This window comes from Meleagris gallopavo, chromosome 3, assembly GCF_905368555.1.
Source record: "Meleagris gallopavo chromosome 3, MGAL_WU_HG_1.1, whole genome shotgun sequence".
In the NCBI taxonomy this organism is placed as follows: domain Eukaryota; kingdom Metazoa; phylum Chordata; class Aves; order Galliformes; family Phasianidae; genus Meleagris; species Meleagris gallopavo.
The window spans coordinates 26061686-26072138 of record NC_139406.1 but is presented as its reverse complement, the minus strand read 5'-3'; positions in this window follow the sequence as shown (position 1 = coordinate 26072138).

The following is a 10453-nucleotide window of genomic DNA, read 5'->3' as shown; positions in this document are numbered from 1 at the left end:
TGGCAAACACAACATGGGGCCCTCCTGCAGTGCACGCCCTCCGTGCCCTCTTGGGTTCATTAAGAGCCCCAGCTCTTAATTCTCGCAGCCCAGATCTCTCGTGGCACCTTATGGGTTTCCCTTCAATACCAGCCAGCCAGTTCCACAATGGGTGGCAAGACAAGCAAGCTAGCCCGGCAGAAGCTTCCACAGAGGACTTGGGGCAGTCTGGCAGAAGAAATTCTCTGCTGGGATACACAAGAGGGGAGTAGGTCCTCACAAGAAGACCACAAGTAAGGAAAGCTGAGACATGAAGACAATGCCTCAGCAGGGCATTTGGCCCTCTCTACCCTGCACCATTCTTCCTTTGTTTCTAAGTGTTCTTACCTCAAGAATATAAGCCATCAGTGGCAACGGCTGCCAAAACTTTCCCACTTCCAATCTAGGAGGGAGAAGTCTTGGAATGAACAATAGCAGTGCCTGCAAATTAAAACACAGGCAGAATGGTCAAGCAAGGCCAGGAGGAATCAAGGGCTGCTCACATTGTTTTCTACATGAACAGCTGCACAGAAATGCTGGCTGCCTTTGTAGCTTTGCAAGTAGCAAGTATCAGTAGATTGTAGAGCCCTATGCTGACACCAAAAGGCTCCCAGCGTGATAACACTCAGTGCTTTTAATTATAATGCCTTTCCATGTACAGCAACAATAGATGTGAAGCATACGGTTTTTTTTTTTTATGATCCCAATATTGGCTGTGGATAGGGAGAGATTTGCTTCTGCCTGGCAGGGACACTGGTGGACATTTGCCACAGATTTGAAACACAGTCCTGCTTTACTCAAGCTGTGTTCTCTGAAGAGCACGAAGCAGTAAAATTACCACAGGAGGTCACTGTTGTGACATGTATGCCACATCTCTGTGACAGCGCTGAGGACCAGCATTCCACTTTTGAATAGTGCATCCTAAGCCTGTTCCTGCTGGCAAACCAGGTCCTTCAGGTGGAGCACATAAGACCGCTATGCCTATAACGGGACAGAGAACTATGTAACAGAACTATGAAAATAGCCATTTTATGTTGACAATGAAAGGAAACAATTTACTTTCTTGTCTGTAAATTCCTGTATCATTAATTGTAATGGTTTATTGGTGCACAGGGGGAAAAAAAGAAAAAAAAGAGGAAAAAAAAAAAGATGAATTGAAAAGATTTGTATGTTTAAACTTCATTTTCTACTTTTATGTCAGGCATCTTACCGGGACATCAGCAGTCACTGAACAAAAACATCTCTTTCCTCTGAGAGACTGACATCATGCTGTCACACTGCTTTTTGTTTGACAAGTCTGTAGTAACTTAAATGGTTTGTTTCAAATGCTTCTCCTGTTGCCTTTGTATTAACATCAAGGGGTGATTAAGAAAGGTCTCTTTTCTGTTTTCTTCCAGCTGTAGAAGTCACAATCACAGACATCTTGAATGGTAAAAGGTATATAATTTCTACTTTGTTTTTTCTGCCAAAAGAATTAGAGAGTTATTCATATGCTAATCAACATATTTCATCTCAGTAGAAGCCTTACAGAAAATTATAGTAGAAAGCCTACATAGTCAAATTTTTCATTTACAATACATGAGTTCTATTTGTTTGTTTTGTTTTTCCCTATGGTAACTTAAGCCATTAATGTATTTCCCTTCTTTATAGAATGTCTTTTGTACGAAGTTGGGAATTAAAGCATGTCAGTGTTCATTTCTACTTCTTTTTCCCTATAAAAAATAAATAATTTATCAAATTGTTTTGAACAAGCATTTCTTTTTAAGAAAGTAGTCTACATAGTTATTCGGGTTTATGCCAGGAAGTGATTGCTCGCTTCTGAGTCAGTTACTGTGCACCAAATTGTCTTCATACTGCTCACTGCAAAAGTGGAACAGTACAGCTTTACTGAACATTACTGGGAGGGAAGCATGGTTTGTTACCTATGCAACAGCCCTTCTAGCTGTTTTTATACAACTAAACCATATGAGGGGACTACCAGAACTACCTAGACTTTGGCTACATGCCTATGGTCAGGAGTGGGTCTGATAGTATTGCAAGTTCATTGTTCCAACAGAAGCCGTGAGGCAATTAGCATAAGAATCCTTGTGGTGTAAGACCTTGGCCAGACTTAGCTCCATATACATCCTGCGTGAGTTGGCGAGACAGAAGGACAAGTATTTACATTTTGGAGTGAGAAAATGCCATAATCAAGGGGTAGGAAAAACACACAATTCTCACACTGGCAGCCACCATTGTCCATGAGACAAAATAGCACTATAGATGTTTTCAAGTGCAATACTGTGGGCATAGCAGCATGAGCAAGAACATGAGAAACATAAGGGGCAGTATTGCCTGGACGGCATAAGTGAAGGTTTACAAAGCTCTGAATGTAAAGCAGTCTATTTATTTGCAGACAGAAAGTCATGTATCCAAGTTGTCTAATAAAAAAAAAGCTTATCTCCCACACCGTGTGCATTGGTATAGAGACACTTCTGCTGGGCTGTCAGACACACTGCCTTCTTAGAGGAGCCCTTCCTAAATTCTTTGGGACATTTCTGAGGTTTGTCCACGCTGCTTCCTAAAATGACAGAGTTTTCTGTCTCTTCTCTGTACTTCACTCAGAAGTACATCCCATTCCCCCATCAAATCTAGTTTAAAGCTCTACTAATCAGCCTAGCGAGTTTGCTGCCCTATATAGCTATAGCGGTTAGAAAGAAAAGCTGAGAGAGGAGAATGGGAAATGGGAGAAGCTCAGAGCACTGTGTCACAGAAGTCGGACTTGGGCAGGGATGTAACAAGTATTTGTGGACAAGGGGCATAGCTTCTCTAAAGAAGCATCCAGCCAAAGGGAGATTGCTTACTTTCAATTTACAGGGACTTAAGGCAGGGTTGTCAGTGTGACCATGTCATTGCACAGTACCTTGCATTCCCTAAAAACTAAGCTGCCTGGTGATCTCCTCTCACAACATGGCCACCTGCTCAAAGAATTCATCAAGCTGGGCACGCTTGCACCTATGACACTTCTCTCTGCTCTCAGCCCCTTGGAAAATTCCAGATTCTAGAGTTCCCTGCTATCGAAGATGTGGACTGCTATTCTGCTCCTCAGGATCTCTGTTCAGATGCGCTCATCTGCCCAGGAAGTCTGTGGCCCCCCAGTCTGTTGCAACCCCAGCCCAGCCATTTTGGTATGTGGTCACCTTGTTTCAATGTGTTCACATCACAGTCCCCTCCTCTGCTGAAAAAAGCGCCTGCACCAGAGGTGACTGCTACAGAGAATGACCACAGTGCATCACAAATTAGGGTTTTTGAAACTGATTGAGTTCTCAAGGAACAAGTCAGTTTGTCTGAATGTTTGTGTGGCTCTTTTATGATATAGTGAGCCTTACTCAATTGCAGTTCTTGGCCTACAGTGCAGTGTGAACAGTTTCAATTAAAATAAGCTCTGGCTTGTTTTCAAGAAAGGCAGAGGCTTTCCTGGCTTTTTCTCATCTTTGCAGTTTTGGAAGCATTTGTATGCCATTTTTGCTGTAACATGCTGAAGACATACAGCTGTCCTCAATCTTGAGGAGACTGAAAGAGTTGCTGACTTTTTCTTGTGAGTACTCGTTGTCCCTGAGTACTTTTCTGAAAATTGCTTTTCATCAGAATTCATAAGAATAAACACATGCAAATGGTTGAAGGCAGTAGATTAGCAGCAGATTTATTGAACTACCATAATCAGTTCACTAATTCATAAGGTGATTTTTCCTTAGTCACTCTCAGTTTTAACAGCACAGCTGTTGGAGAGGGTTTGGCTCACTTCATGGTTAGCTGCATGTTTATTTACCTGTGCCTCAGAGATATGGAGCAACAACAAGGGGAGGACAAAAATTGAGACAGGCGTGGATATGTTTCCTTCACAAGTTTTGATAATTTTGGTTATCCTTTCACCCTGAACCAAAAGGGGATTTTTTTTTTTTTTTTTTTTTTTTTTACCTTTTTGTGCATTACCACTCTTTACAGTTGACTTATCTTCTATTCCTGACAGCTGAAGTTTCTTCTGGAAACCTGGTCTGCTTTCATGAAAATATCACAAGGTCTGTGGAGAGCAATAGCATAAGAAAAATAAGAGAAAATACTGCCAGGATAGCTTGTGAAGGGCTACAAAGCTCTGAATGTAAAGTTGGCTGTGTACTTTTAGATAGAAGCTCATGTATGCAAGTTAGTCTAATAAAAAATAAGTCTTAAATTCTCTTAGTTCTCAAGAACTTTGTCAGATCTTTGAATAATAAGCAACTGCCCAGTTCCCCTTGAAGACATATTCTATTTGCCATTTCAAAACTAAGGAAATGATCATGAATCCAATTATTCTTGAGATTGTCTCACAGAGTTGTAGAAATTTGGAATACAAACCTTGCTTGAAGTTACTGTTGCCCACCTTTTTTGAAGGAAGTTGGGGGGAAGTTGAGTCAGCCCACATTGGAAGAGCTGAGCTGCCAGATTCTCTCCAGGAAAAGACATTTATAAAATTTTTAATGGTAACCACTGCAGAGTTCTGAAATACTTGTAATGAATCATTCAGTGCTACATATTGGCCTCCTCTTCTCCCACTGAGTCATAACTTTCAGTAGGAGTAAGCACAGGCAAAATGAAACCATAAAAAGCCTTCTGCCTTCCTCTCATGTTTGGTCTACTGAACGTCAGAACTACTATAAGGGATTCTAGCAGGGATTGAATTTGACTGTAAGAAAAAAGCAACTATCTTCAACTTCAGTGGTAATTGGAGTTATGACAATATATAGGAAAGTTGGTCAGTCCCAGGTTTAGTACAGAGATAAATTTCAGTTGCCAATCTTCAAATTACAAATGAGAAAACATCTACTCAGTAGCTAACAGAACTTGGAACTATGTGAAATTCACTAGTAACCTCCCTGGTAACTTGCAGGTTATATGCTACAACTAAAGTTCTACATCTGCTCAAATATCTCCTGTCTGAATTAGGCCACTGAAGAATGGAAGAATGGCCTTCTCTAGATCTGTAGAACAGTTTTATGTTAGATAGCTCACTGATCAACAATCCCAGGAACAGCAAATATAGGAGAAATCAGAATCCAAAAGTTTCACCACTGGGCAAATGGCTCAAGCTAGTAAAACCCAAGCATTCAGACACGTGTTACCTTCTTGGTTTCAGAACCACTCTAGGTGAATGCTGTGACTTCTGCTATGAAAAAGGCGCTCTGAAGCAGTGCTGGCAATTTTAGCAGTCCCTCTTGAGAAAAGAGGATTATGAATGAGAACTTTGATTTAGAATGGACAAATGCATTGGACCTTTGCACCATCTCAGGTGTCATGTGTTACTTATGGAGAAAGATACCATATTCATAATGCTATTACCTTGTCAACATGCTAGATTTGAGAATACTTTATAAACGGACTAATTGCCTACATGCAGCATACAGTAATCATAAGTATATAACCCTGATAGCTTATATATCCAGGATTTTTACTGCATCTAAATCCAAATTCCTAGAGCAGTAGTCTAATGTCTCTAACACTGCAATCCATAGGCTGAGTATTCTTCAGGGTATGGAACCTATCATTTAATAGCATTAAAGAGCTAAGTATACAGCATCCCTGTATTATCTTTAAATCATTCATGTACTCTGAAAAAAAAAAAATTCCATAAAAACAGACAACAAAACCCTGCAGGAAAAAAAAAAAGCACACTGTTAGATGTTCTACAATAGCATTCTGATAGAAAAACAAGAGAACAAAATGATGCCAGTAAATTCTCTGCGGTGACTCGCAATGTAGAGCTTTACAGAAATTCTTCAATCGTATGGTTACACTAACTCAAAACAGAAATGCGTCCTTTTTAATATGGACCTACAGACTTAATTAAAAATAGTCTCTAATGTATCAGCATGATTTTGATTTGTGCAGAGTAGCTAAGAAAATGGCTATGCTGAGTCATTGAGTAGACATGTAAATCTTGTTGCCATTACTTAGTGCAGTTCCTATCTTGACTTGAAGGAACAAGGATACATATGACAAAGTATGAAAGATTATAGCTTATATTTTATGAATTTGCATCCATTGGTGGCATTGTAAAGGTGTTTTACAACAAACTGGAGTTCTATAAAAGGACCTCCTGTGCAAAGTGTTGGTCAGACTACGTTGCTTGGTCAGCCTCATGTGTCAAGCATAAACATGTTGAAACACGCATTATGGAGTTTCCAGTTTTACAGATATTCAAAACACAACTGGACAAAGTCTTGAGCAACTTGAATTGATCCAACCCAAATGCTCAGGCAGTGGAGGAATACACTGGAGCAGATGACATCCAGAAGTCCCTTCTACCATGTATTATTTTTATGAACTTCTCTCAGTCTTCTCTCTTGTCATCACCTGAAGGGACAGGACAGTGTTGGGCAAGATATTGTACTCATGTAAGGGAGATCCTCAAGTCACAAGGCAGAAAGTTGAAAATAGTGGTGTCTTTACCTCTTATTTGGAAATGATATTTGGAAATTTGGAATGACATTACGTATTGTGCTACACAGTATAGCATACTGAAAAAAAAAAAAAGATTAACAGACTAGAAATCACTTGCTGTGAATGAAGAGGTAATAAATCATACCCAAGTTATTACTGGCATTAGATGTGTCTCATTTTTAGTTTGATTAATGGAATGTAATTAAATCAGGAATTACCAATTCTAATGGAAATCTGGCCAATAAAGAAGTTGAAACAATTTGGTGAATCCACTAGTAACATTAATGTATTATGAGTATTAACTAACAAGAAATACAGAATAAAGTCAATGGAAATATGAAATACTAAAAGAATGAAGAAAATGCTGAGATTATGAGGTGTAAATATAAGATTAATATACTAGTTGAATAATTTTGCTTCTGAATTACTTTTAGAATTATGATTTGTTTCTTTTTTGTTTGGGAACAGATCAGAGTAATTCTGGACAAGCCATTAGGACTCTGTAAGTCATAATGTTCCTATTTAACAGCTGTTGAATATTTTATAACCTAGTGGTTTTTGTTTACACCTAAAAATAGTAGTAATTTAATTACTAGTATAACTCATTCAAAATATCCATTATATCATTTTATATCATTTGCAAACAAGATATCTGTCCATATTTTTGAACACCTCAGAAAAAATCTCTAGAAGGTCTCTTGTTGTAGAAGCCTGGAATAGTCTTGCGGATTGATTTTGTCTATCCAAGAGACTAACTGGTAGTCACAATCCTGCATTACGTTGCCACTAGCAAGCTAATCTGATGATAGAATCATTTCTTTCATGTATTCTGATTTACTGAGAATGAACTACCATGAGTTTTTTTGTTTACTGTATAAAATCTTTTTGATAAATACTGCATGAAAGGACTTTTCCCTGACAGTCCTAGTATCTCAGCTTTGTCTTTGGCACACACCTGATAACACATGTTTATGGCTGCTCAGTATGGTAGGAGGCACACCACTGGGACATTTCTGAGATAGCAAGCTAAGAATATTCTCCTTGCTGACCATGCTGATAGAAAGGATGATTGTGTTGTTCTGGAGGTCAGTGCAGAACAGAAGAAATCATAACTAAGTTTCTAAGCGCCTGGAGAATGGAAGTAAAAACTGTAAGTACTACAGTACTTCAAGAAGTTTTTTTGTTTTGTTTTTTACTTCTGTTATTCTTTTTTTAATTTTTAGGTGGTATGAGTTCTGTTTTGTTGTTCATGATGAATCCTCTTTTCCTCCACAACAGATAAAACTGGGGAATTTGATACAGAAGAAATCCACAGCATTCTCCTGAAAATTTCTATTGGACTAGAAAAATATTGCTATGGTATGTATTTCTTTTCTGTGATTCAGGAGCTCATGTGAGTCATTCTTGATTTCAATTGCAGTCCCAAGAGCTCAGTCAATAAAGCATTTTGGCACCATTTAGCATGCTCAGTCTTTTGAGTCCTACGTGAGACAAAACAGGAAAAAGGAAAATGGCAATCGAGTGCTCTTGGAATGAATAAAAAGGCACACATTTACATCTTTAATATCTTGAATTTTAATGATACTACTGAGAATGCAATTCCTTTCACATTTGTAATTTTAAAGGAGAGCAGGTGGTGAAGGTTTATCTTAAATTGTTAATTAAAATAGCTTACACAACCAAGCTCAAATAAAGTATATCAGAAATACATAAGACACTCAGTGAATGCTATATTCTAATTATTTAGTCTTAAGTAGATTCAGTCATTTGAGTACTGGAACATGTTGGAACAAATGCATTGGAGATACTTAATACCCAATACATATGTACCTTTCATTCCAGTGAAATATCATCCTCTCAAGTTCACGAAACAAGCACTAGACTGTAGGTGTTCTAAATGCATATTTCTAGAAGGTAAAACAAGTCTGGATTCACTAGGAATATTTGTATCCCTGATGGCCTTAGTAAGCAAATAAAAGAAATGGATCTTTGAAACACAGGGCTTCCTCACTCTGTAATATAGTTTGTTGGCAGAAAAGTGCAGGATCACTTCAATATTGGATGTGCTGAACTGTAAGACTAACGATACACAATTGGGATTCATCCATTAATTCATTCATGCAACTCAAAAAAAAAAAAAGAAACCTATGCCTCCACCTTCCAAAAAAAAAAAAAACAGTTTAGGGCTGGTTGCTATCAGTCTATTATATTCAGCTGTTTGGAGCACTCAGCATAGTCAGAGAACATCCCATTACAGATGCTTTTTCTTGATGAAGGATTGAGTCTTTAAGTCCTCAGCAGCACATCATAGGCATCTAGATACTTCTCAATCATAGATGAAGTTGCTTGGTGGAGAAAGCACTAGAAGCCAGTAGTCCATACATACTTTGATCATTGGACCACTCACAAATATAAGCCTTCTCTCATATTGTTCTGACTCCATGTTAATTGAGTAGTGAACTATGAAATGCAATTGAAACAAAGACTAGCAGATGGCTACTTTTAGTTTTTAGTGCAATTTGATTAGTCTGATATCCATTTTACTTGAAGACCTCCCCACCTTTTGCCACGAACATATAAATGGTAGCAACTGAATGTTGTCTTTTCCTCTATATAGCTTGAATGGATGTTACTATTCTTAGTGTTCACCCTCCCATAGCAATCTGCAGTTACAAATAATTTGTGCTGCTTTTTGAGTTTCAGTATCTTTTAGATGGTGTAACTATTGTTAAAACATAGTCTAGATATCCATTTTTTTATTAATTTTTATAAGGAGTACAAACTGAGAGCCTGATCTATTCTAAAAAACTTTCTCTGACAGATTTAGTATCTAAACAATATATTTTTGCAATAAAATTAGGTATGCACCAGGGACAGAATATTCTGTATTTTAGAAATTGAGAATGAGATTACTTATTTTCTGTCATTTCCTGCTCCAAACCTTTCATTCCCAAAAGACAATCTCTACTCTCTTTCAGATTATAAGCAGGAATTTGACTACTATAGTTTTAGCAACTCTCAAGTTCTGAACAAAGCTTTCCCACCTGATGCTTTGTTACCTACGAGTTTGCTCTGAGCAAATTAAGTATTGCTGGAAAAAAGTCTTGAGATACTACTTCATGATTTGAGATACATATATATATATATATATACACATATACATACACACACATACACACTTTTTTTGTACTGTACACTGTGTGAAATCACTATTTTTTTTCTTTTTCTATGGAACAGAACAACTAAGAAAGTGTCAATTCAGACCAACATTACTAGGAAAATGTGACCTGTGTACTCCAAGAAGTAAAAAGGCAAGCAAGCACAAGTGCATTTCAGCTTCAAATCACCAGCTGTTAAACAGTTTCTCCCTAAATATTACCTGGTACTTTCATTTCACCTAATAATAGGAAGAACACAATATTGAAAGTGACTTTGTAAATTACAGATATATTGGATGGTTTATTCAATCATTATTCCATCCCATTCATTAGTTTCATGTAGTTTCATCCTTTGCTCAAACAGAATTAAAAGCTGTACAATACTTTGACCTCTACAACAAGCTTGAGATGTGTATAATCAATGAATGCACAGATGTTATAATTACAAAATATACCAGAAAGTTTGGCTAAGCAGGTTATTATCCCAGAAGAGAATAGATAGAATGCTTACCCATGTCCTGGGTTTGCTATAAAACTCCAAAGGACGGATCTCCAAAAAAGCTCCTTCCCCACTGGTAGTCAGCTCTTAAATGGGTCTAGGAGAGGTGGAGCCAGGCTCCACCCCTTCCGGCAGCACAGGTGAATTGCCTTCATCTGTGCTCCCGTGGCTGACTCACTGCTCGCCTCAGGTGATCAATCAGAGGTTCAAGCCATGATTCAGCAGTTCCCATACAAGGTGACATAGAGAGGACCTTTTCATAGCTCTTCTTTCCCCGCAGTGTCAGAAAGTGATATCAGAATCAAGTCATATTTTTGTGATT